This window comes from Triticum dicoccoides, chromosome 7B (genome assembly GCF_002162155.2).
Source record: "Triticum dicoccoides isolate Atlit2015 ecotype Zavitan chromosome 7B, WEW_v2.0, whole genome shotgun sequence".
NCBI classification, from domain to species: domain Eukaryota; kingdom Viridiplantae; phylum Streptophyta; class Magnoliopsida; order Poales; family Poaceae; genus Triticum; species Triticum dicoccoides.
Genome location: NC_041393.1, coordinates 415,351,613 through 415,378,618, shown reverse-complemented (window position 1 = coordinate 415,378,618; position 27,006 = coordinate 415,351,613).

The following is a 27,006-nucleotide window of genomic DNA, read 5'->3' as shown; positions in this document are numbered from 1 at the left end:
TTATTGTAATAAGTTCTCTTTTGAGACATTCGATGTAATAAGTGTGCGATTGAGACTCTGTTATAAATCCTCAAGTACTATGCGTGTCAGCATTACTGATACAGGGATGACACTGATGCACAGAGACTAGACTGTTTGAGGTCTGGTCGCTACAAGATGGTATCAGAGCACACGCTGACTGTAGGACATCTATGCAAGGAACAAGTTCACATAACCGGATGAAGACACCCCTTTCGGACGACACTTGAAGGAAGTTACTAGATACCTGAACATCGGAATACCAAGCTTCACGGGGACCTACATTGCCACTTTACCAGAAGAGGAGCATTGGATAATTCGAGTTCAAGTTCCAGGAAGGACGGTCATGCCAGTCACTGAGCCCATAGAGTTTTTGTTGGATATCAGGTTCCGGCAAAACCCTTAAGGTTCGAACTCTAGGGTGCACACGAAGATCTTCTCCCTACTGATTAACACCCCAACACCTCGCCGCGATTCTAAGCTAGCACGATGATCAACACAAGGGACATGAGGTTTATACTGGTTCGGGCCACCGTTGTGGTGTAATACCCAAATCCAGTGTGTGGTGTGGTGGATTGCCTCTGGGGCTGATGATGAATAGTAAGGAGGAAGAACAGCCTCACGAGGGGTGTTCTTGAGTTGGTGCGGTGTTCTACTAGGGAAGGATTCCATCTGAGGGAGTCATGGATTAGGGGGTATCCGGACAGCCGGACTATATACTTTGGCCGGACTATTGGACCGTGAAGATACAAGACTCAAGACTTCGTCCCGTGTCCAGAAGGGACTCTCCTTTGCGTGGAAGAAAAGCTTGGTGATCCGGATATTAGATTTCCTTCTTTGTAACCGACTCTGTGTAAACCCTAGCCCTCTCCGGTGTCTATATAAACTGGAGGGTCTAGTCCTTAGGGACAGAACCATAATCATCATAGGCTAGCTTCTAGGGTTTAGCCTCTATGATCTCGTGGTAGATCAACTCTTGTAGTACTCATGTCATCAAGATCAATCAAGCAGGAAGTAGGGTTTTACCTCCATCGAGAGGGCCCGAACTTGGGAAAAACATCGTGTCCCTTGCCTCCTGTTACCATTAGCCTGAGACGCACAGATCGGGACCCCCTACCCGAGATCCGCCGGTTTTGACACCAACATTGGTGCTTTCATTGAGAGTTCCTCTGTGTCGTCACTGCAAGGCTTGATGGCTCCTTCAATCATCAACAACAACGCGGTCTAGGTTGAGACTTTTCTCCCCGGACCGATCTTCGTGTTCGGCGGCTTTGCACTGCGGGCCAATTCTCTTGGCCATCTGGAGCAGATCGATAGCTACGCCCCTGGCCATCAGGTAAGATTCGGAAACTTGAACTACACGGCGGATATCCATGGAGATTTGATCTTCGACGGATTCGGGCCTACTCCAGGAGCGCTGAACATTCACGACGAGCATGGCTTAGACCTGCTGCTGACAATACTTGGGATATCGCACCTGCCGGAGCTCCGGACCTAAATCTGGGGCAAATCGCGTCGTCCGAGGACGGGGGGATGGAACCCGCCTCGCAGGCCGCATACTCATCGGTGGTAGAGCCGAGCACCGGCTTCACCCCCAAGGAAGCCTGTGTCACTGGACTCCCAGACTCATGTCCAGCTATAGGTTCCAGTCCGTGCACCCCCGAGCCCGCCGAATCTGGTTGGGCTCCGGTAATGGAGTTCACCGCTACGGATATCTTCCAGTGCTCGCCCTTTGGCGACATGCTGAACTCATTAAAGTCTCTCTCTCTGTCAGGAGACTCTTGGCTGAACTATGTCTGGCTCAAGGGGGAAGAAGGCAACGAAGAAATTCGTTGCCCACCCACCACCCACTTCATAGCCAGTGTCGATGATGTATCAGACATGCTTGACTCCGACTCCGATGATACCGACGGTATGGATGCCGTCATAGGAGACGATTCAGAACCACCACCAATGGGGTGCTGGACTGCCACCTCGTCATATGATATATACATGGTGGATACGCCTAAGGAGGACGACGGCGACAAAACGGAGAATAAAACCCCCGGGCAAAAGCCAAAACGATGGCGTAGACGCCGCTCCAAGTCCAGCAACATTAAAAATAGCGATACCAGTGCTAGAAAGATCGACAACCCAGTCAACTTTGAAGGCAACAACGACCATATGGACCCAGCGATGGAGCAGGATGAGCCAGGTCACGCCAAATACAGCCCGGAGCAGACGCCCGATCACAGTGATCCCGAGGGATGAACTCATCAAACTGCCCCAGGACGAGAGCACAGTCCGGACGACGAGGCATTCATCATCCCGAAAACACGTTTGGAACGAGATAACCTCCACAGAAGGCTTATGGCCACTGCTAGAAGTCTAAAGAAGCAGAAGCAAAGGCTTAAGGCCACACAGGAAACGCTCAATCGCAGATGGAATAAAGTGCTAGACACTGAAGAAAAGTACGACGACGATCACCACACAAAGAGATATCCAAAACGCAAGCTGCTGCCAGAATTCGACGATGAGGCTGTTCCACCGAAGAACAATACGGCCAGCAGGCCAGACCAACCACTTCGTAACCGTAATAGAGCAGCTACCAACGCCCCACATGATTTACGAGAGCTCCTGGATAAAAAGGCCGGCATGACTAGGTCCATCTATGGATCTAGAGGACACGCCCCAGCACAGGACTATGGTCACCAAAACGATCAGACTGGTCGAGTACCAGTTCGAAATCAGCACCGGACACAACAACAACCGACGGCATGTCACAACACATCCAGATACATAGGGGCTGCTCACCCTCTTTGCTTCACCGAAGAGGTACTGGACCACGAATTTCCAGAGGGTTTTAAACCTGTGAACATAGAGGCATATGACGGAACGACAGACCCCGGAGTCTGGATTGAGGATTTTATCCTGCATATCCACATGGCTCGTGGGGACGACCTCCACGCCATCAAATACCTTCCCCTCAAGTTGAAGGGACCAGCTCGACACTGGTTGAAAAGCTTCCCCGAAAATTCAATCGGAAGTTGGGAGGAACTCGAGGATGCTTTCAGGGCCAATTTTCAAGGGACCTATGTCTGGCCTCCGAACGCGGACGATTTAAGTCACATAATTCAACAGCCCGGAGAGTCCGCTCGCAAGCTTTGGAATAGATTCCTCACTAAGAAGAATCAAATTGTCGATTGTTCGGATGCCGAAGCCTTAGCTGCCTTCAAACACAGCATCCGAGACAAGTGGCTCGCCAGACACCTCGGCCAAGAAAAGCCAAGGACAATGGCAGCCTTAACAAGCCTTATGACCCGCATTTGCGCGGGAAAAGATAGCTGGTTGGCCCGTAGAGGCACCAGCGACCCAAGTACATCCAAAATCAGGGATGGCAACGAGAAGCCATGGCGCAATAAAAACAAACGTCAAAACAAGGAAGAAAGTCCAGACAACACAACGGTCAATGCCGGATTCAGGGGCTCTCGACCCGGTCAACAAAAGAAGCCATTTAAAGGCAGCAAAGAGGGACAGCCCGGCCTGAACAAAGTCCTGGACAGACTGTGCCAAATTCATGGCACCCCCGAAAAACTTGCGAACCACACTCACAGAGAATGCTGGGTCTTCAAGCAGGCCGGCAAATTAAATGCCGAACAGAAGGGAAGGGAAACACCAAGTGAAGATGAGGATGAGCCTCGCCAGCCGAACACTGGGGGACAGAAAAAATTCCCACCAGAGGTAAAAATAGTAAACATGATCCACGCGACTCACATATCCATGAGAAGGCGCGACTGCGCGCTCAGAGACGCATACGCTATCGACCCCGTCGCCCCCAAGCTTAACCACTGGTTGGCCTGCCCGATCACCTTCGATCACAAGGACTACCCGACTAGTATGCGGCATGGAGGATCAGCTACCTTGGTGCTCGACCCAATAATCGATGGATACCATCTCATTCGTGTCCTCATGGATACCACCTCATAGTCTTAACCTAATATACCAAGACACGGTCCGCAGGATGGGGATAGACCCATCCATAATCAGCCACAGTTACACCACCTTTTAAGGGGTGATACCAGGCGTCGAAGCCCACTGCAGGGGCTCCCTCGCACTAGAGATGATATTTGGCTCCCCAGGCAACTTCAGAAGCGACGAACTACTCTTCGCCATCGCCCCCCTCCAAAGTGGTTATCATGCCTTGCTCGGGAGAACGGCCTTCGCCCGCTTCAACATAGTACCGCACTACGCCTACCTTAAACTCAAGATGCCTGGCCCACGTGGCGTCATCACCGTCAACGGAAATACAGAGCGTTCATTACGCGCGGAAGAGTATGAGACGGCTCTAGCAGTCGGACTCTAAGCGGCCTCCAATACAAGAATGCATGATAGGTCGTTAAGACCATGGACACGGTTAGATGAGTCCGACAGCCCAGATAAACCTGATCTGGGCGCCACGCATGTAATCCCATAGCGGACACCAGGGGCTATAGATATTTAATAAAGCCCAACTCTTGGCTTGACCTTATTAACAGGCCAATGTCTTTCACTTTTACTATCCATTGGTGATAGCCAACTCTTCGCACGCTTACATCATACTCTTCTACATGAGTTTTTCTTTTTACAGACACCATTCGTGCGATACCCTCCCAGGACACGGCACAACGGAGACAAAGGCGCAGACGTGTAGCAGAGCCCCGCTCAAAGGTTTCTCTTTAGATTAAGCCCCTGTGTAAACCTTTTTTATTGTCTCTTGTTGTTTACACATCCCATGGGAACTACACCCACAGAGAATACTGCCGTTATTGGCATTTCGCCATGACAGACTAATGCACATACCTGGAAATACAGGGATCATAATAAAGGGCGTTACTCAGCCCAGTATATGTTACAAAGTCTGAATACCTTCAGGAGTGTTCGGCGTCACGAGTTTGGCCTTATATGCATCAGCTCCGAATCACGTCTTTGGTCAAATGTTGGGTTTTCCCGGCTCCTGGGTTTGCTGCCTTACGTTCCGTTCTTATCGGCTAAGGCGGCCAAAGGAGAACTACTGCAATTGTGCCCTGGTTATTCCGGATGAGAACCTCAGTAGAGAAAGCCGAAAACTGACTGTCATGATATAGCGAGAGACTGTTCAACCACTTGAAGACTTATCAGAATCATTAGGATTCCTCCCCATTAACAAAGGACCGTTTCCCGGTCATGTACACATGCGCCCCTATTCGGATGCATGCGAAGGTACAAGGGGCTACATAGTAGCCCCACCGTCAAACTCCTATGGCTAAGTGAAAGTGTTAAAGCTATATAGTCCGGTTGCCTAGTTCGACATGCGATCACCTCCTTAATGGACCAAGACGTTGGATCAAGTGTGATTATGCATATTCTCGCAAACACCCCCGCATTGCATGCGTGGGGGCTGAAGCCAACGATTGCTAACTTCCAGATTACATATATACATAAAACGGCCGCACAGGAGGCACAATAACACTTTCGGGCAAAAAGTATAAACATAGCCTTCATAATTAAAATAACATTGTTTTTACAATGAAACGATTTGTCACTCGAACATGACATTCTTCGAACACTGAGCCTCTATTAAGCGAGCACCTACTGATACTTGCTCCACTTAGTGCTCGTCCGGATTCTGGGTCGCAATGATGGTGGCCTCCATATCTGTCCAATATGCTTTAACACGGGCAAGAGCCATCCGTGCACCCTCTATGCACGCCGACCTCTTCAGGGCATCGATCTGCGATACGGCACCAAGGAATTGCTTCACTAAACCAAAATAACTGTCCGGCTTAGGCCCCTTCGGCCATAAATGGTCTATTACAAACCGCATTGCAAGACCGGACAACCTATGAAGCTCAGCCACAACAGCCATCCTCTTACTCAACGGCAATGGGCGCGTGGGAGCACTGAATTGCGACCAGAATAGCTTCTCCACTTCATTATCTTTTTGATCTTGGAAAAACATGGCCGCATCAGCCGTACTCTTCGCCAAATCTGCATACGTGTCTGCCGCGCTCCAGCGTCGATCTAGGGGAGCATACTTCGGATCCAAAAACTTCATCCACAATAAATAGGGCTTTCCAGCCGCGATTTCTCCGGCCTGTCGAAGCTCCTCGCGTGCATCCCTGATTTCGGACCGCATCTCTTTGGCCGCATCAAGTGCCTTCTTCAGGTTAGCCGAACTAGCCTGACTCTCTTTTTCAAGGAGCTCATATCGGTCGGCGGCATTTTTCAGCTCCACAGCCATCTCGGCTATTTTGTCTTTGCTTCGGCGATGAGCAGCCTATTCAGCTCTCAACTCTCCGGCTGCCCTTAGGGCAGCCGCATTGCTAGCCCGGGCTTGTTCCTTGGCCAGGGCAAGTTCCGCCCTCAGGGCTTCCACGGCAGCAACACCGTCTGCAGTCCAAGCATATCGCATTAATATTATGCTCCTCCCAATTTTTCCTATAAAAGATAAGGAAATCAGAGAACATACCTTGTGACTCGTTAAGCCGCTCATTCACAAATGTGGTATCGGCATCAATAACTCCAATCTGCCTCCTTAGTTCGACAACTTCAAAAGACCGGTCGGCTGCCGGATCCTTAGACACCTGCGCATAAATACAGCGTGATCATTACTTAACAATCTGATCCTCCGTTTGCCGCCTAGGGCTGGCAACCAGAGTCTCAGGGGCTACTATCCATATGGAGCACACCTAGCACGTGCGTCATAGTCAAAAATTATGTATTTTCATTACATACCTCAAAGCCTCTGAGCAGGCTCGTAAAGGCTTCATTCAACCCGCTTGTGGCAGATGAAATCTTCTCAAGCACCATGCTCATTAATGAACGGTGCTCCTCCGAGAGAGCAGCTTACTCCAGAAGGCCCGTCAGTGTGTCCGGCCGGACGCCAAACTATGTTGGACCCTTCTTATCGCCCCCCGTGGGAGCCGAACGCTCTGGGCTCAGGGCGGCCGAAGTATTAGCTTCTGGCTTCGGCAAATCTGGACTCCTCCGTGATGACACCTCGGGGTCGCCCGCCCCATGAGGCGGAGAGGTTTGTGGGGTCTCACTCTCCATCATCTCCGGAAGGAGATCCCCCTAAGAAGAACTCTGTCGAGAAGAGCTGCTAGCCGGACTGCAAAGAATCGATCCTGGTCATTGTTCTCGGTGAAGGAAGCAGTACCTTTGTATTTACGATTAACTTACAGCTCAGCTGAGGGCTGGCCCGTTGGCGGACATGGCGCGATGAGGACGCCCTCCGGGGCAGGGCCCCCTGTTGAAGCTTTCTTCCCTTGTCTGGGCACCACCTTCTCCAAGTCTTCGGAGGCGGCCCTCTTCTTCCCGCGAGGGGAGGAAGCCTTAGATTCCCCTCCCTGACTGTCCTCCTTTCGGGAGGTAGGAATTCCCCGGTTTGGATGTGCAATGTGTGAGGTTCTGCTTCCCTGTTCTTCCCTTCGTCTTTCCCCGAAGGCACTTTACTTAGCACACGACCAAGCATCTTGGCTATGGTGGGACTAGGTGAGCCTTCGGGAAGTGGCGCCGGACACCTGATTCTCTCCGCCTTCCTGAGCCATTCCTGGCCAGAGAGGATTTTCAGAATAATGTTATGATAGAAATAAACAAAGTGTTCGGTTTCTGGGTTGCTTACTTGGGTATCTGGGCGATTGCAGCTCAGGCACGCATCCTCGGTGGTGTCGGGACACTTTACTTGTGGTCCGAAGAATAACTTACACATCCCTTCAAGCGTGACGTCGAAGAAGTGCAGAATAGTCCGCGGACCTTCCTAATTGAACTCCCACATCCGGAGAGGCTGGCGTTTGCACGGCAAGATCCGTCGGACTAGCATTACCTAAATTACGCTTACAAGGTTGATGTCCCTCTCAAGAAGCTCCCGTATGCGGCTCTGCAGCGTTGGTACATCATTACCAGGCCCCCATTCCCGTCCTACGTTGGCCCATGACGCCAGTTGAGACGGAGGGCTAGAACGGAAGTCGGGGGCAGCCACCCACTTTGTGCCTCTGGGAGCCATGACGTAAAACCACCTCCGCTGAAATAGATCGGACACCTTCGGGAAGGAGCCCTCTAGCCATGGGGCGTCGGCGTTCCTGTTTATTACAACACCTCCACACTCCGCGTGTCGCCCCTCAATCATCTTCAGCTTCACGTTGAAGGTCTTGAGCCATAAGCCGAAGTGCGGGGTGACGTGGAGAAAAGATTCACACACAACGATGAACGACGAGATATGACGGATGGCATCCGGAGCTAGATCATGAAAATCTAGCCCGTAGTAGAACATGAGCCCTCTCACGAAGGGATCAAGAGTGAAGCCTAAGCCACGGAGGAAGTGAGAAACAAATACGACGCTCTCATTGGGCTCGGGAGTAGGGATGATCTGCCCTGGAGCAGGGAGCCTGTACCTAATGTCGGCGGTCAGGTATCCGACCTCCCTAAGCTTCGTGATATCCTCCTATGTGACAGAGGAGGCCACCCACCGGCCATGACGGTTGGATTCGGACATGACTGAAGATCCAGAGGGCTTAAGCTTGAGCTTCGGGTGTTGGAACTCGAGATGCAAAAAGGCGCAAGCATGGTAGAAAAGAGGGATAGGTCTCGGCCCCTCTATAAAGGGGGTGAATATCAGGCGTCCTCAGTGTAACCGCTTGGGTCTTACCTCAAAATAAAAACAAATATGGAGTCATACCAACAGTCCTCGTGGGGTTGCGCACGCCTGTATTGATGGAAGATCCCGCGATAAGGGAAACACGATCTCTGCTTTGGCAAGGCGTGCCAATAAAACCGCCTCACAACGCGTATCGAGGCAGGCCAAGAAAAACCAGTTCGCGTTGGACCAGACCACGGTGTAAGAGCACACCGTACATAAATTGCCAACAGATCAGATTTATGAAGTGCTATGCTCTCTACGGAGGTTTGCAGAAATTATCTCGCAAAGCTGGACACAATCCTCAATCTGCGTTGGAGTACTCGGAGATGGAACCCGCCTTGCAATGCCAAAGACAAACTGCGTGCCGGACTCATCGTCATTGAAGCCTGGTTCAGGGGCTACTGAGGGAGTCCTGGATTGGGGGTATCCGGACAGCCGGACTATATACTTTGGCCGGACTATTGGACCGTGAAGATACAAGACTCAAGACTTTGTCCCATGTCTAGAGGGGACTCTCCTTTGCGTGGAAGACATGCTTGGCGATCCGGATATTAGATTTCCTTCTTTGTAACCAACTCTGTGTAAACCCTAGCCCTCTCCGATGTCTATATAAACTAGAGGGTTTAGTCCTTAGGGATAGAATCATAATCATCATAGGCTACCTTCTAGGGTTTAGCCTCTACGATCTCGTGGTAGATCAACTCTTGTAATACTCATATCATCAAGATCAATCAAGAAGGAAGTAGGGTTTTACCTCCATCGAGAGGGCCTGAACCTGGGTAAAACATCGTGTCCCTTGCCTCCTGTTACCATTAGCCTTAGACGCACAGATCGGGACCGCCTACCCGAGATCTGCCGGTTTTGACACCGTCACCATCCCCTCTACTGTGGTGGCTATCTCTATATATAGAGGCCCTGGTCCTCTTCCCAAATATTGAGCGGGAAGGGAGCCAACAACGGCCATTTTGAAAGGGGGACAGCTAGTACAAGCTATCCTGACTAAAGGTGGTCTTCGACTGCCAAATGCATGGGTGATGACACCGTCTTGGGCTCCATGGTGATCTCTGTCCTACCGCTTTGCTGGTCTTGGTCTATACACCGATATGGGAACCTTTGCTTGATGCCTCCGTACTCCGCGCCTGCGCTTGCCCCCTTTGCACCAAAGAGGAAACAAGGACACTGCGCAGGCTGGCGCCCATCTGGCACCCGCCTGGTCTTGATCGTCATGGCTTGCGTCACGAGCACCTCGCGAGGTACTCCTTGCCTTGATCTCTCCGCCTCTCCGCGAGCCTGCCTGTTGAGGCCGCCCCTGAGGAAGCCTTGTGACGTCCGCCCCACGAGGCTTGTCCCCTCACAAGGGTCTTGAACTTGGGTTGATGAAGACGGGCCGTACTGGGCCACTGCTCGAGCCACGCTGCAGGCCGCAGGCAGGCAAGTCTGGGGATCACCGTTCCCAGAACACCGACAATTTTCCTTTGATGCACCAACTTGGAGTCTAGGAAAGAGCATGGTAGCCCACATCACTATGGAACGCATTGGAGAAGTTTACCACAAGGATCTCAAGGATACTATCTACCAGATTTGTGGGCGCCGAGATGAGCAATGGGAGATGATCAACACCAGGAGGGATAGGTCCATTGCAGCTTTCATTCAGGAGTTAAACTAGCACATTCGTCGCCAGGAGAACCAGATGTGCGTAGGCATGATAAATCTGAAGAAGGCAATGACCAGAATCACAAAGCTGGAGGAAAAACTCAAGTCTACACGCGATGGATATGAGGAGGAAATGACGATACTCGTGGAGAAGAATGACGATTTGACGAGGAAGCTAGGAGTATTCGTGGAACCCCCGTTCTCAGAACACCGACAGTAGCCCCCAGGCCGAAGGCGCGCTCGGACTTGGCTTAGCAGCGAAGCCAAAGGGCAAGTGCGGAGCGCCGCGGGCCCCAACAGCCTGCAGCCATGGTCGCCGCGTGGCGGTTGATTGGGCGTGGGTGTTGAGGGAGTCCTGGATTAGGGGGTATCCGGACAGCCGGACTATATACTTTGGCCGGACTGTTGGACCATGAAGATACAAGACTCAAGACTTCATCCCGTGTCCGGATGGGGCTCTCCTTTGCGTGGAAGACAAGCTTGGCAATCCGGATATTAAATCTCCTTCTTTATAACCGACTCTGTGTAACCCTAGCCCCCTCCGATGTCTATATAAACCGGAGGGTTTAGTCTGTAGAGGATCAATTATAATCATCATAGGCTAGCTTCTGGGGTTTAGCCTCTACGATCTCATGGTAGATCAACTCTTGTAATACTCATATCATCAAGATCAATCAAGCAGGAAGTAGGGTTTTACCTCCATTGAGAGGGCCCGAACCTGGGTTAAACATCGTGTCCCCTGCCTCCTATTACGATTAGCGTTAGATGCACAGATCGGGACCCCCTACCCGAGATCCGCCAGTTTTGACACCGACATTGGTGCTTTCATTGAGAGTTCCTCTATGTCGTCGCTGCAAGGCTCGATGGCTCGTCTTGTTGTCAAGGACAACATCACCTCTAGGGGAGCACTAGCGGTAGGCCAAACTCTCTGTCTAGGTGGCTTCGTCATGGCCGCCCGATCGGCTGCCACGCCAACGATGACCTCTCTGGTCATCAAAAACGGCCTCCACGTCAATTCGGAACTCGCCGAACAGATGGATCCAATGGAGCTCTCCTGCCTTAGTGAGCTCTTGGTTCGCATCGCCGCTCTGGGAGTCGCTACAGACTATGATCGGATTGGGTTTAAACCCGACCAAAGGGATATCAAATCTCCACCGGTCACCCATGAGATAGCGGTAGTGGAAGAGCCACACATGGCTTATCCCTCTACCTTGAGGACGAACTATGTCCGGATTACCGAGCTCTCTAAGCCGGATACCCGCTCGCGGGAGGACATGACCCAGACCCCGGACTTAGAATCGTGTAAAGGGCCAGAAAAATTGGGCAACATCCCGGAGTCCGAGCTGCCGAGCCCGGAAGCTCCTCCGTCCCTGGATGTCAAATCGGGTCAGAATTCGGACTTAACTACACCCACCCACCCAGATTATGTCGTCTTTCCCATATCAGACAAGAGCCCCAACAGAGAGTACATCGCTACTGGGCCAGATTCCTCCTTGTGCTAAAAAGGGTCAAGGACTGTCGTGAGGAGGATGCAATCTCACTTTTCTGCAAAAACTGCACGAACAAAGGGATCTTTAATGCCATAAGTCGCCGCGACATAGTACACTTTGCCAACTTAGCAGCCATAGTACAGAAGTACTGTGCGATGGAAAGCGCCTGGAAAACCCAAACAGAATTTTGGGATAATCCGGCTCTCACTAAACCCTTCGTCTGAGCTAAAAGGGAAAACTCTCACAAGTTACCTGATCCAATTCCCAAAAAACCAAAGCCCACTCTAGGGTGTGGAACTGTATTGGAAGAATGGCTCAATGGGCCATGCAAAATTCACAGCACGCCGGATACCACGCCGACGCATAGCCTTAGAGCATGTTGGATACTCCGGCAGGTAGCAAAAAGCGGCGAGGACCTTCTTGTAAACCATAAGGCTGAGCAACATCCCATCTAAGAAAACAATGCGGTACTAACAGTCTTCAAGACTTTCGCCTCAAATAAAGGCGCAAGTGAGCTCATCAAAATTTCGCTGAAATCTGCCATGTGGCAAAAATAAATCCGTGGAGCGACACTGCTATAACCTTCTGTGCCAGTGACGAACCTCAATTCCAGATAGTCCGGGCACCAGCCGCTCTAGTCCTTAGCCCAATCGTGGACGGCTTTCGGCTCACTAAAGTACTCATGGACGGCGGAAGCGGATTAAACTTGATCTATGAAGAAACGCTCAACAAGATGGAAATTGATAAAAGCCGCATTGAGCAAAGCGGCACGACCTTCAGGGGAATCATCCCTAGTCGGGAGGCACGGTGTGCGGGAAAAATCACACTCGATGTGGTATTCGGCACCCCGGAGAATTACAGGTCCGAAGAAATCACGTTCCAAGTGGCCCCGTTCAGCAGCAGATACCACGCCCTTTTAGGGCGGGACGCATTCACGAGCTTTCAAGCTATACCCCATTACAGGTACATGAATCTTAAAATGCCCGGACCCAATGGAATTATCACTCTAGCCAGTGAACCGGACGTCGCACTCTGCGCTGAAAATAAAACTGCCGCACTAGCCCTGGAAGCATTATCCGAAGCCCTAGCGGCCGAAGAACTAACAACGCTGCATGCCACAGTGGACAGGGACGACGTGATACTCGACAAATGACACAAGTCCACCTCATTCAAGCCCGCGGATGAGATAGCCAAATTCCAGGTCCATCCAACGGACCCCACGAAGACAGCTTCCATCAGGACACAGTTGAGCCCCACAATGGACGCCGCACTATGAGACTTCCTACGCGAGAATTGGGACATTTTTGCCTGGCATCCTTCAGACATGCCGGGCATCCCATGCAGGCTAGCTGAACACAGCCTCAATATACTGAAAGGATACAAGCCAGTCAAACAGACTCTTAGGTGCTTCTCAGAGCCTAAATGGCAAGCCATGGGAGAAGAGCTAGCCAAGCTACTTGAGGCCGGATTCATCAGAGATATAAAGCATCCGGATTGGCTGGCAAATCTGGTAATGGTACCAAAGAAGGACAAATCCTGGCGCCTCTGCGTCGATTTCAAAGACCTCAACAAGGCTTGCCCCAAGGATCCCTTCCCCCTCCCTCGCATCGACCAAATCATCGACGCTACCGCAGGACACGACTCACTATGTTTCCTCAATGCATACTCCGGATACCATCAAATAAAGATGGCAGAGTCCGAACAAGCCGCAATGGCCTTCATAACGCCATATGGTCCCTTCTGTTTCAACACTATGCCTTTCAGACTCAAAAATGCCGGCGCAACCTATCAACGCATGATTCAAACATGTCTGGAGAAGCAAATTGGCAAAACAATGGAGGCATATGTGGACGACATGGTCATAAAAACAAGACACGTGGAAACCTTAATAGATGACTTGAGACTTACGTTCGACAACCTCTGAACATACGTGTGGGGACCCCGACTCATAAGTCGTGATCACCGAATGCACATGTACAGTGATCCCAGAGATCAATGCTCACTGAACACAAAGAAGCGGAATAACAAGAGTCTTACATCCATACCTACCGTCTTACACAAATTATGACCATTATGGTCAAGTCTTACATTGGTAAAGCCTTAAGGGCTGAACATCAAATGAAACACAAGCAGCAGAAGTCTTCGTCGATAAGTAGAACCCATGCCATCTGCCTTAACCCTACAGGCATTCTGACTAGGAAACGTCCTAGTTCGCATGTTCGTCTCCAAAGAACTCTTCTTTGAACTCCGGTTCTTCCATGCCTGGTCAATTAAATAACCAGTGGCAAGCCAATGAGTACTTTGAATGTACTCGCAAGCAACCCATGTTTTTGGTTCAAGATACAACAATGCATGATATAGGTAAATTTTTGCAGAAAGCTAGTTTTGAGTGCAATGACATGTTCAACAACTTGTAAGACATGCATCAAGAGAACTCAAGTAACCATGAGGACAAGTTACAGATATCAACATAAATAGAGTGGGCACCAACCCATCTCAATCACGTCAAGTCCTTTAACTTGACCCACGTAGTTATCCAAACACACACACTGGTTTGTAAACTCTGGACATAGTTTAAGCAGCACCGCCCAACCGTCCTTGACCGTGGACACGGCTATTCGAATAATTTTACACTCTGCAGAGGTTGCACACTGTACCCACAAGATCCAGGGAACTTCCGTGTCATCCATGACCCGCGATACCTCAAGTACCCGGGGTAAGCACCCGATCACTACCTTTCCCTAGACGACACTAACAAGGAGTCCACTCGTTGTTCCGTATCCTCACGATGTACATCATACGAGACTCACTCGAGATCGTAACATCCGAGAGGGGACACAACAGTGTATCCGGTGCCCTGTAAAGACAGTCATGGCCGCCCTACCTGGCACGACCCCGTCCCGAGAGAGAGCACCAACTCTCCCCCGTCACTAGTAATGCGGGCTCCAAGCTAGTATCAACCTAGGTAATCAATAATGCCCTTTCCCATATAAGGGTAGAGTGGTTGCGCATGTAAGGTTGGGACAGTCATCAAATCTTAAATCTAATCCGTTTTCGAAAACAACACACACACGTGCCTCGGTACACCACTTCGTCATCAAGTGGATACCCATCTCATCATCTCCCGCGGGCATAAGTGGCACCCGGTGGGGTTTTCGAAAAGCCTTTTGAAAATACTTTGTCTCCATCACCATGCATATACCTGTCCCTTTTTTGCGTAGCATCTACTTTAGCATCCTATCTACTCCCACCGGCATAACCCTCATAAGAAGGTAGGGTCATGCACAATGCAAGTATCAACGAGGAAGTACGGTGGCAACCATCGAAGTGGTTATCACCCGTCATGATTCCGTTGCAACAACGATAAGGTACTATATGACATGCATTAAAAGGTTTTATGGATATGGTCAAGGGGCTGCTTGCCTGGTTCATCAGAGTCTTGAAATCTTCTGGTCCTTCTCCAAGTACTCCGTCTACTTCGTCAACTAACGTCGGAAACAAACACGATAAGCAACACAACAAGGCAAAAGTAAAAGTGCTCTAAAAATGTGAGTTGGACTTTTCTAGGATACTTATGGTCATATGAGGAATGACCAAAGTGATTTCATTGGAAGTGGATCAATGGATATTTCTAAACATTTCGATATGATGGAATCAAGGGGTTTATGGAATTGCAAGAAGTGTACAGAAGAATTATTTTGAAAAATGAGCAAATGCACCCATTTAACAAAGGATGATTTTAGAAGCATCTAGGAATTGGTTTCACTGGATTTGGAGTTCAAATGAATTTCTTATGAATTTGCAAAGTTGATAAATATGAAGAAATGGCTCAATAATTTATGTGGTACAGAAAGTATTAATAAAAATGTTCATAAACTAAGTTATGAACTTAGGAACACCTAGGAATTTGAATCATGGAATTTGGATCAATTTTGAGCCTTCTGTGATTTTCTAAAGTTTATGACAGAAATGGAAATATGGGATTTGATAAATGTTTGTGAAGAAAATCTTTATGGAAAAATGTGCAAATTGCACCATGTGATAGATCAGGAATTTATGAACTTATAGAAATTAGAATCATCAAATTTGGACTTAGAATAAATAATATATGGATTTTACAAGTTATCTAGGAAAAGAAAATAAGAAAAGGGCTATACCCTTATTCTCCGCACTGGGCGAGAGATAGGCATTGGGCCGGCCCAGCTGCGCAGGTGGCAGGGCGACGTCGAAGGCGCCCACGCGGAGTGCACCTTCTCTGCGGGGACGCAGGAGACGTCGAACCCGCCTCCACTTGCCAGCGTGGCCTGGTGGTTGGGCCACAGGCGAGCGGGCCCCGCCTGCAGGTTCGTCCTCAACCTCCCGCGCGAGCACGAAGGGCGACAGAGGAGGTGTTCGACGCCGGCCGCCGGCGCTACAGGGCGTCTCCGGCGATGCTCTGCCCACCGGCGTGCTCAGGGGACCCAGTCGCGTCCAACCATGGGTGGCACGGTCGCCCAGGGGCACCGGGTCGAGCAAGGCGTCGACCGCGGCGGACGAGGCTGACGGTGGTGATGCAGCTCGACGAAACAGCCACGGGGAGGAGGAGGAGAAGCACGGGAGGGTCTCGCGGTGACGGTGGTGGCGCTCTAGTGTGGTCCAGAGGGAAGGAGGAGGAGAGATGGGTGCGGATTTAGGCGGAGACCGACGGCAAGGCTCCAGCCATGGTGGCGGATGGAGAGCGCGAGGAGGGGAGTGGGTTGGTCCAGGGGTCTCTGGGAGGGAGAGAGAGCGAAAGGTGGCCAGAGAGGGCCCCGGCGGGGCGATGGTGCACCGTGGGCTCGTGCGCCGGCGAGCTCGCGCTCGTCACTACGACCCTCGGGAAGGTGGTGCACCGAGTCTAGGGAGTTCGTGGAGGTGGGCTACGCCCAGGGGGGAAGAGAGGGAGCGGGGAATGCGGCATGGCGGGTCCCCGCCGCGGCCAGCGACTGGCGCGCTTGGGCGGCGTTCTATCCACACGCGAGGAGACCCGGAGAGGGAGAGAGAGGAGGGGGACGACAGTGTAGCGTGCTGCGGACGTCGAGGTGACCTCGGGGGACACGAGGGGGAGGCCCTAGGTGGCCGGGGGCGGTTGGAAGGGGGCTGCTACAGTGCGGGTGTGCACTGTAGCGCGCTCTGGAGCACGCCAATTGCATGCCAGGGCATGTCTTTGGCTTGTAGGGCGTGGCCACTTGTGTCTAGGTTGTTTAGGGAGGAGTAAACAAAGGGGAGAGGGCCTTGGATGCCCTGGACAGCCAGTAGGATAGGAGAGAGGTTGAGAGAGAGAGGGAAATGGGCTGTCCAGAGAGAGAAAGTGAGGTTTTCACCCCCAAATAATTGATCTGAGATGCAGCCATTGCTACTGGAGGTAGAAGATGTCTAGGAGAGGCTGTGGTAAAAAGTTGAGCTCAAGGAGATTAGTGGAAGATGTCAAAATGGTGTTTTCGGAAAAATGGTAGAAGGTGTTTGTTGTTGGTTTGGGAAAGAAAATTAACTCCAATTGACATGAGAATTAATAGGATCAAGTTTCACAGATAATTGAGGTTGACCACCAAGTTTGAGAACATTTTGAGAAAGTTGCCAATGCAACTTTTGTAAACCCTAGAAATCAGCAGAAATGGGTTTTTCAAGATTTAGTCATCCAAAACTATTCTACTTGATGCACCACTTGGTTTAGTGTCATCATTTGAGGTTCTGAACATGTCTACAAATGTTGAGATCAAAAGGAGAAAGTTGCCAATGTAGAGTTGTTCAAATTTGGTTCTGGTCAGGAAGTATTTTGGGGCACTTTGATCTAGTTAACCTGTTCTCCAACTTGTGCCACTTGGTCTAGATGAATTATTAGACCATTTGAGCATGTTCACAAGGTTTGAGAACATTTGGACATGTTTGGCAGTGCAAAGTTGTTCAAACTTGAAAAAGGACAAAAGTGGTTTTGAGAGGGTTTCATGGGGTTATACTGTTCTCCATGACATGAGACTTGGCAATACCATCAAACATGTCATATGTGACATGCTAGAAGTTTCTTGGATTTTTTCGAGAATATTTCCTTTGTAAATATTTCAAAAGTTTGAAATATCCAGAAAGGGTTTTTTGAGGTATTTGACCAATATTTTGAACATGACTATGTGTTGAAACTCTTATATATGGACAATATTTGTCCACTGAGTTTCCCTAGGTTTTTTCAAATATTTTTAAAATTAGAAAATATTTTTCCCTATTAAAGACCATTTCTGGCCTTAAGAAAAAGCTTTTAAATAAAATAGGAAAATAACTTTTAAAATTATATTTTTGTGGTTTATGGGAGTCCTACATCTAATAGGAGTCAAATATATTTTTGGAAAGATTTTTACTGCCCTTAATTAAGTACTTGCAGTGCAAACCTCAATTCAAGGGTTTTTGGAAAACTAAATTTAGAAAATACTTTTTGGCCAAATTATTTTTGTAAGAAAATTATATATTGTACTATACACATGGTATGATCATTGGGCAGAAGTTTTGGATCAAGGAGAAGGAGTATAAGAGTTGGAGGATTTATTTTATTTTTAGAGCACTTGCAAACAACAGACAATCATTCAATCAAAGCAAGACAAAACACTCAAAAGTTTTTGTCAAACCACATTTTAGCATGATTTATTGACTTAAGTGTTGTGGCATGAAAATCAGGGTGTGACAGACCTACCCCCCTTACAAGAATCTCGTCCCCGAGATTCCCAGACTAGGCGCGGAAAGGAATACGGGAACTTGGATTTGGGGTAGTCTTCACGTCCTCATACTGCTTCTCCTTCAGTGTAGTGCTCCATTGAGCTTGAAGTACTTGATGGTGTGGCTTCGTGTATGACATCCTGCTTGATCCAGGTTGCTAAGGGGTTTCTTGCGGTGGTCATATTGGGCTGGAGGTCGATGGCTCGGTGATCGATGTCCTTGTAGAGACCGGGCTAGTTGGGAAGTTGGAAACGTTTCCTGGAGTGGTGTCGTGTGGAAAAACATTGTGCACAGTGGGTGACTCAGGTGCTAACTCTAGCTGGTAGCCATCTATTCTTCGTCTTGCGGTGATCCAAAAGGGGGTTGTTGAATCTTGGAGTGATCTCGAAGAGGGCCGATGAATCTTGGCGTGGGTTTCCTTGTCATGAAAATGGTTGGTTCCCTTGAGAGAAGTGGCTTGCAGATATGCCTGGTCTTCGATGCGGAGGTTTACTTCTTGACGATGGTGGTTGGTGTAGTTCTTCCTCCTGGACATGGCGATCTTCAGATGTTCCCTAACTAGCTGAACGGTTCTTCTTCCGTCTTCGGGTAGGCAAGTATGTCATCAAGGAAAGATGGCAACTAACTTGTCCGAGTACTCCGTGAAGACTTTGCCCACGGTGTGCATAGGGTATAGGTCGGGGTATCAGTGGTGGTCATGGTTGCGTATTGGCCAAGGTATCCTTGTCCTAGAGCCAAAGCCCATGGTTGTGATTCCTACCATATCGTGGCTTGGTGGGGCTTAAGGGTTTCAAGGATACTTAGTGTGCGAGCGAACGTTTGTCACCTCATCCTTAAGCACGGTTCCTGAGATGCCAATTGTTCTATCTAGTCCTTTGAACAAATAACCTTATACCACCAAAAGCATCAACTCTTGTAGGCTAGCTCATCATCACTCATGTTATTCATGTCCTCATGACTCTCGAGAGGAGGTCTAACAAAATCATATATGTCTACAATCCCCAAACTCGTATGTATGGCTACCCCTAAAAATCCATGGGTAGAGCATATAAGCTGCTAAGCTTGAATTTAATCACCACAATCCAAGTGCTCAGTCTATTGATCCAAGGTCCATGATAAAGCATCTCTATCCTAAGGAAACACGTCGTAAGCCACTCCAAGATCTTGTTTCCTTCCTATGAATCAACTCCAATAGCCCATTAACTTCCATTAATCGCTACATAATCCATTAATTCTACAAATCCAATGTCTATGGTGTTCCACATGATCCCCTAAAGTCCATGTAATTCCCCAAATACTTGAAAGGGCTGTCTCTACTACAGTCAGTCCATCAATTCCCATTATCATGATCAGGTAAACTCCAAGATCAAGCTCATACATATCCATAGATAAACTCCGACAATTAATCCAATCTCCTAGTTTATTGTCCTCCAAGAAACATGGTATCATAATCGAGATCATCAGTCTAAATCCAATTTACTCCAAACCATGTAGAATTACTCTGCATCCATACTCCACTAGGTTAACCTACTGAATCCAAATCTCATGTCCCACGAGAATTCCTACCATTCTTCCAAGTCATTATCATATTGCCAACTATCTTCTATCAATATCCCCTAGCTAAGTCAAATCCTCATACTTCCGAGAATTTCAACTTGTGATCATAATTGTCCTACTAAATCCAGTTTACTCCAGGGGATAATGAAAGTTATGCTAATCTATAATCATGATCCAGCGACGTTCATCTACCAACATGAAAGCCTCATAATCCACCAAATAGTCTCAGATGATTCCTCAAAGTCATTGATATAAACTCATCAAGTCATTTGTCCTATATTCCTATATCCTTAAACTGGTCTTCCCTATGGCATCGTCAGTTCTGGTGCTGTATTAGGATGATAATGTGCTCGTTCACTATGTCCACTAGTTCCATAATGAACCCAATGTTGTGCAAGGTCTACAGAGGCTTAACTGGTTCTCTTGCAATTCTGTGGGTTAAGCACATGGTTAAGGATTCGAGTTGGGGTATCTTATAAAGTCTCGAAGGGTCTAGGAATGGGTTTCTAATCTTGAGGGTTAAACATAACTCTACGGGGTTTCACTTGGTCGAGGAGGCTGCAACAAAAGTCTTCATTGCTAGTTGGTTTCCGAAGCAGGTTTCTTGGTGCATCTTGTCTTGCTGGTCTTCAGTTGAGGAGAGAGAGACGAGAGGGAAAAGTAGCATAGAGGAGGTGGGATGCCTAAAGGGGGTTCTATAGTGCAGGTGCAAACAAACAAGTGCCAAAAAGGCCAAACACAAACAACAAAATAAGGCAGGTGATATAGTCGCGTACTTGTTGCCTAGGGCAAAAAGGGCGACTGATATAAAAAACACAACAAATAAAAACAAGCAACACACAATCATGGTTCTACTCGAACCATCATACGGACTCGATTGCGCATAGGGGGTACACGACTCATCCTACCCTAGGGGTTCTCGGACTCCATAGTCATGCCTTGTGCCTCGTGCAGTCTCCCGGGTTTTCCTCAGGTGTTGCTACGTCTCTTGTAGTTGTTCGATGAAACAATCCGGGTTGAGCCTGAAGATTCTTCAACAACTTCTCGCCTGTTGAAGTGATGGGGTGAAGATGGCTCCTCATAACTGGCATTGACTTGGTCTTATATTGTCTTCTTAATCACGACGATCCCTTTTTGTCTTCTAAGCCAGCGATGGTACCAGGTAGGTAATCCTTTATGAAATGAGATTATCAAGGCGTAATAGAGGTCCATCATGTCGGTTACGTTGATGACAACATCGACACAAAGAGCGGGGGATGAGGAGAACCGTTTTCCTGCTCACTATGGTGAGGCGGACCAAATGGCTAGGTTCTCATCCATCGGTGGTTGCCGATACAACAACGGTAGTGACATGGTTACTCTATTAGCGATGTATATCATGATCTTGCATATTCTAGGCCCTGATCATCATAGGCTAAGGTTGCATCATCTTGGGGCAGTGTCAAGGGTGTCACCATCTCCTGGGTCTTCAGGTCCTCATTCCTCGAGGATGTATCTTCTGTTGGTATTGTCTTGTTGTGATGTCGCCAATGTTGTGTTCAGGAGATCTGGGTGAATGTCTGGCAAGGCATCTTCCTTCTAGATTATCCACGAGGATTACAAGGAATCCAGTGGTCAGGGGCATAAGGGTTCTAGCGACCAAAGGTTTTGAAGGGGAAGAGAACAATAAGGAAAGTATACCTTAGTTTTCGAAAAACTGACAAGGGAAGAGAAGTATAGATAGTTTTGAAAACTAGTAGTAGTTTTGGAAATATTTTACCCTAACTAACGACCATGCTAACTAAGGCTTCCTACAGTTAGGATGGCTCTGATACCAGCTCTGTGGGGACCCCGACTCATAAGTCGTGATCACCGAATGCACGTGTAAAGTGATCCCAGAGATCAAAGCTCACTGAACACACAGAAGCTGAATAACAAGAGTCTTACATCCATACCTACCGTCTTACACAAATTATGACCATTATGGTCAAGTCTTACATTGATAAAGCCTTAAGGGCTGAACATCAAATGAAACACAAGCAGCGGAAATCTTCGTCGATAAGTAGAACCCATGCCATCTGCCTTAACCCTACAGGCATTCTGACTGGGAAACGTCCTAGTTCGCATGTTTGTCTCCAAAGAACTCTTCTTCGAACTCCGGTTCTTCCATGCCTGGTCAATTAAATAACCAGTGGCAAGCCAATGAGTACTTTGAATGTACTCGCAAGCAACCCATGTTTTTGGTTCAAGATACAACAATGCATGATATAGGTAAATTTTTGCAGAAAGCTAGTTTTGAGTGAAATGACATGTTCAACAACTTGTAAGACATGCATCAAGAGAACTCAAGTAACCATGAGGACACGTTACAGATATCAACATAAATAGAGTGGGCACCAACCCATCTCAATCACGTCAAGTCCTTTGACTTGACCCACGTAGTTATCCAAACACACACACTGGTTTGTAAACTCTGGACATAGTTTAAGCAGCACCGCCCAACCATCCTTGACCGTGGACACGGCTATTCGAATAGTTTTACACTCTGCAGAGGTTGCACACTGTACCCACAAGATCCGAGGAACTTTCGTGTCATCCACGACCCGCGATACCTCAAGTACCCGGGGTAAGCACCCGATCACTACCTTTCCCTAGACGACACTAACAAGGAGTCCACTCGTTGTTCCGTATCCTCACGATGTACATCATACGAGACTCACTCGAGATCATAATATCTGAGAGGGGACACAACGGTGTATCCGGTGCCCTGTAAAGACAGTCATGGCCGCCCTACCTGGCACAACCCCGTCCCGGGAGAGAGCACCAACTCTCCCCTGTCACTAGTAATGCGGGCTCCAAGCTAGTATCGACCTAGGTAATCAATAATGCCCTTTCCCATATAAGGGTAGAGTGGTTGCGCATGTAAGGTTGGGACAGTCATCAAATCTTAAATCTAATCCGTTTTCGAAAACAACACACACACTTGCCTCGGTACACCACTTCGTCATCAAGTGGCTACCCATCTCATCATCTCCCCCGGGCATAAGTGGCACCCGGTGGGGTTTTCGAAAAGCCTTTTGAAAATACTTTGTCTCCATCACCATGCATATACCCGTCCCTTTTTGCGTAGCATCTACTTTAGCATCCTATCTACTCCCACCGGCATAACCCTCATAAGAAGGTAGGGTCATGCACAATGCAAGTATCAATGAGGAAGTATGGTGGCAACCATCGAAGTGGTTATCACCCGTCATGATTCCGTTGCAACAACGATAAGGTACTATATGACATGCATAAAAAGGTTTCATAGATATGGTCAACGGGCTGCTTGCCTGGTTCATCAGAGTCTTGAAATCTTCTGGTCCTTCTCCAAGTACTCCGTCTACTTTGTCAACTAACGTCGGAAACAAACACGATAAGCAACACAACAAGGCAAAAGTAAAAGTGCTCTAAAAATGTGAGTTGGACTTTTCTAGGATACCTATGGTCATATGAGGAATGACCAAAGTGATTTCATTGGAAGTGGATCAATGTATATTTCTAAACATTTCGATATGATGGAATCAAGGGGTTTATGGAATTGCAAGAAGTGTAAAGAAGAATTATTTTGAAAAATGAGCAAAGGCACCCATTTAACAAAGGATGATTTTAGAAGCATCTAGGAATTGGTTTCACTGGATTTGGAGTTCAAATGAATTTCTTATGAATTTTCAAAGTTGATAAATATGAAGAAATGGCTCAATAATTTGTGTGGTACAGAAAGTATTAATAAAAATGTTCATAAACTAAGTTATGAACTTAGGAACACCTAGGAATTTGAATCATGGAATTTTGATCAATTTTGAGCCTTCTGTGATTTTCTAAAGTTTATGACAGAAATGGAAATATGGGATTTGATAAATGTTTGTGAAGAAAATCTTTATGGAAACATGTGCAAATTGCACCATGTGATAGATCAGGAATTTATGAACTTATAGAAATTAGAATCATCAAATTTGGACTTAGAATAAATAATCTATGGATTTTACAAGTTATCTGGGAAAAGAAAATAAGAAAAGGGCTATACCCTTATTCTCCGCACTGGGCGAGAGATAGGCATTGGGCCGGCCCAGCTGCGCAGGTGGCAGGGCGACGTCGAAGGCGCCCACGCGGAGTGCCCCTTCGTTGCGGGGACGCGGGAGACGTCGAACCCGCCTCCACTTGCCACCGTGGCCTGGTGGTTGGGCCACTGGCGAGCGGGCCCCGCCTACAGGTTCGTCCTCAACCTCCCGCGCGAGCGCGAAGGGCGACAGAGGAGGTGTTCGACGCCGGCCGCCGATGCTATAGGGCGTCTCCAGCGATGCTCTGCCCACCGGCGTGCTCAGGGGACCCAGCCGCGTCCAACCGTGGGTGGCACGGTCGCCCAGGGGCACCGGGTCGAGCAAGGCGTCGACCGCGGCGGACAAGGCTGACGGTGGTGATGCAGCTCGATGGAGCAGCCACGGGGAGGAGGGGGAGAACACGGGAGGGTCTCGCGGTGACGGTGGTGGCGCTCTAGTGCGGTCCAGAGGGAAGGAGGAGGAGAGATGGGTGTGGATTGAGGCGGAGACCGACGGCAAGGCTCCGGCCATGGTGGCGTATGGAGAGCGCGAGGAGGGGAGTGAGTTGGTCCAGGGGTCTCTGGGAGGGAGAGAGAGCGAAAGGAGGCCAGAGAGGGCCCCGCGGGGTGGCCTTTTATTGCGGGGCGATGGTGCACCGTGGGATCGTGCGCCGGCGAGCTCGCGCTCGTCGCTACGGCCCTCGGGAAGGTGGTGCACCGAGTCTAGGGAGTTCGTGGAGGTGGGCTACGCCCAGGGGGAGAAGAGAGGGAGCGGGGAATGCGGCATGGCGGGTCCCCGCCGCGGCCAGCGACTGGCGCGCTCGGGCGGCGTTCTATCCGCAGGCGAGGAGAGCCGGAGAGGGAGAGAGAGGAGGGGGACGACAGTGTAGCGTGCTGCGGACGTCGAGGTGACCTCGGGGGACACGAGGGGGAGGCCCTAGGTGGCTGGGGGCGGTTGGAAGGGGGCGGCTACAGTGCGGGTGTGCACTGTAGCGTGCTCTGGAGCACGCCAATTGCATGCCAGGGCATGTCTTCGGCTTGTAGGGCGTGGCCACTTGTGTCTAGGTTGTTTAGGGAGGAGTAAACAAAGGGGAGAGGGCCTTGGATGCCCTGGACAACCAGTAGGAGAGGAGATAGGTTGAGAGAGAGAGGGAAATGGGCTGTCAAGAGAGAGAAAGTGAGGGTTTCACCCCCAAATAATTGATCTGAGATGCAGCCATTGCTACTGGAGGTAGAAGAGGTCTAGGAGAGGCTGTGGTAAAAAGTTGAACTCAAGGAGATTAGTGGAAGATGTCAAAATGGTGTTTTCGGAAAAATGGCAGAAGGTGTTTGTTGTTGGTTTGGGCAAGAAAATTAACTCCAATTGACATGAGAATTAACAGGATCAAGTTTCACAGATAATTGAGGTTGACCACCAAGTTTGAGTCCATTTTGAGAAAGTTGCAAATGCAACTTTTGTAAACCCTAGAAATCAGCAGAAATGGGTTTTTCAAGATTTAGTCATGCAAAACTATTCTACTTGATGCACCACTTGGTTTAGTGTCATCATTTGAGGTTCTGAACATGTCCACAAAAGTTGAGATCAAAAGGAGAAAGTTGCCAATGTAGAGCTGTTCAAATTTGGTTCTGGTCAGGAAGGGTTTTGGACACTTTGATCTAGTTAACCTGTTCTCCAACTTGTGCCACTTGGTCTAGAAGAATTATTAGACCATTTGAGCATGTTCACAAGGTTTGAGAACATTTGGACATGTTTGGCAGTGCAAAGTTGTTCAAACTTGAAAAAGGACAGAAATGGTTTTGAGAGGGTTTCATGGGGTTATACTGTTCTCCATGACATGAGACGTGGCAATACCATCAAACATGTCATATGTGACATGCTAGAATTTTCTTGGAATTTTTGGAGAATGTTTCCTTTGTAAATATTTGAAAAGCTTGAAATATCTAGAAAGGGTTTTTTTTGAGGGATTTAACCAATATTTTGAACATGACCATGTGTTGAAACTCTTATATATGGACAATATATGTCCACTGAGTTTCCCTAGGTTTTTTCAAATATTTTTAAAATAAGAAAATAATTTTTCCCTATTAAAGACCATTTCTGGCCTTAAGAAAAAGCTTTTAAATAAAATAGGAAAATAACTTTTAAAATTATATTTTTGTGGTTTATGGGAGTCCTACATCTAATAGGAGTCAAATATATTTTTGGAAAGATTTTTACTGCCCTTAATTAAGTACTTGCAGTGCAAACCTCAATTCAGGGGTTTTTGGAAAACTAAATTTAGAAAATACTTTTTGGCCAAATTATTTTTGAAAGAAAATTCTATATTGTACTATACACATGGTATGATCATTGGGCAGAAGTTTTGGATCAAGGAGAAGGAGTATAAGAGTTGGAGGATTTATTTTATTTTTAGAGCACTTGCAAACAACAGACAATCATTCAATCAAAGCAAGACAAAACACTCAAAAGTTTTTGTCAAACCACATTTTAGCATGATTTATTGACTTAAGTGTTGTGGCATGAAAATCAGTGTGTGACAATACGACATCAAGCTCAACCCGAAAAATGTGTTTTCGGCGTACCCTCCGGGAACTTGCTCGGCTTCATCGTTTCCAATAGAGGAATCGAAGCAAATCCGGCAAAAATCCGAGCTCTGTCATAGTTGGCTATCCCAACAGACCTCAAGCATATCCAGAAACTAGCTGGATGCGTGGGTGCCTTAAGCCACTTTATCTCCCGATTAGGAGAAAAGGCACTACCTCTTTACCGCCTTATTCGATGCACCGAACACTTCGTGTGGACGGATGCAGACGCGGCTGGGCTGGATGAAATAAAGACCCTATTGGCCAGTAATCCAGTCCTGACAGCACCAAAT